General features: G+C 43.8%; 1 pseudogene; it reads right to left on the bottom strand.

Annotated features, from left to right (window-relative positions):
- Positions 1–292: 292 nt before the first annotated feature.
- On the bottom strand, positions 293–1,006 carry LOC112409617 (GTP-binding nuclear protein Ran-like; annotated as a pseudogene).
- Between the last annotated feature and the right edge of the window lie 399 nt (positions 1,007–1,405).

Below are 1,405 nucleotides of genomic sequence, written 5' to 3'. Positions count from 1 at the left end.
ATTATATTTAAAGAATCTGGCAGCTCTTCCTTTAGTGGGCAGATGAAAAGTTGATATTTCTCATGGTAATGCAAATGAATGTTTGACTCCAGACATCTCTCCCTATAGACACTTGAAAATGAAGATGAAGGTCTTATTTGAAGGAGGCATGTGCATTATGAGAGCAGTAGACCTGCAGTTGGCATGGACACCATAAAATCACACATCAGCCACAAAAGGATAAAGGTGTCTGATACGTGTGGAGATGGGGTTTCAGGGCACGCTGCGGGGACCCTGCTCTGCCAGCCTCATGTTACACTGCCGAGGCTCGGTCCATGACAACCTCTGGTGGGGCAAGAACAGGCATGGCAATGAACTCCAAGTTAGGGGCTCCAATTAGTTGTTGTTGGTTTTTTTTTAATGGAGGCATGGTTGATTTACAGTGTTGTGGTAGTTTCTGCTGTACAGTAAAGTAATTCAGTTCTTTTCCATTATGGTTTATTACAGGATATTGAATATGGTTCCCTGTGATCCAATTAGTTTTTGAACAAGCCAAAGGAAAGGCTCTTCAGAGTTGTAGTTACTCTTAGCAGAACTGTCATAGTACTGAAGAGTCTTCTTTTATGGAAGATGATGGACTTTGCCTTAACTTTCTTGTCCTTAATATCCACCTTGTTGCCACACAACATAATGAGGTTATTTTCACATACTTGTACCAGATCTCTGCGCCAGTTAGGCACATTCCTGTAAGCTCTCGATGTTACGTCAAACGTTAAAATTCTACATTGGGTTTGGATATAATAGCCATCTCTCCATCCACCAAATTTCTCCCGACCAGCTCAATATATCCCATACATTGACCTTAATAGGTCCTCTGCTGGTGTGGAACACAAAGGAATGGACCTCAACCTCAAACATGGCTACGTTCTTCTCCAGTCACCAGTCAGTGACGTTTCATGAATGTGGTTTTTCCATCACCAACCAATACAAGTTTGAACGGAGCTTGTGATTCTCCTTGGGCAGCCATCACGGTGTTTCTTCCAGAAGCATCTCCATGCTGAGGGTGCTATGACCATTATTCTTGCATTTACTATTAACATGTTAGCATGCCCCATCTGTGTACCCCCTTTGTAAAATTAGGCAACAGTCTTCAAGACTACTCTCACTTCTGACACCAACTGCAGAGTTCAGGGGTCCCCAAGATCACCCTCAGGTCTGATTATTTGCTAGAAAGACTCACAGAACTCACTGAATGCTTTTATACTCATGGTTACAGTTTATCACTGTGAAAGGATACGGATTGAAATCAGTCAAGGGAAGAGACGCAGGGGGGCAGGGTCCGGAGAGGTCCAAACCCGGAGCTTCCATTTGTCCTCTCCCAGTGGCGTCATGGATACTGCTAACTCCTCCCAGCAACTATGCTGTG

This window comes from Neophocaena asiaeorientalis, unplaced genomic scaffold (assembly GCF_003031525.2).
Source record: "Neophocaena asiaeorientalis asiaeorientalis breed wild unplaced genomic scaffold, Neophocaena_asiaeorientalis_V1.1 scaffold312, whole genome shotgun sequence".
NCBI classification, from domain to species: domain Eukaryota; kingdom Metazoa; phylum Chordata; class Mammalia; order Artiodactyla; family Phocoenidae; genus Neophocaena; species Neophocaena asiaeorientalis.
This window is presented reverse-complemented; position numbering and strand designations above follow the sequence as displayed.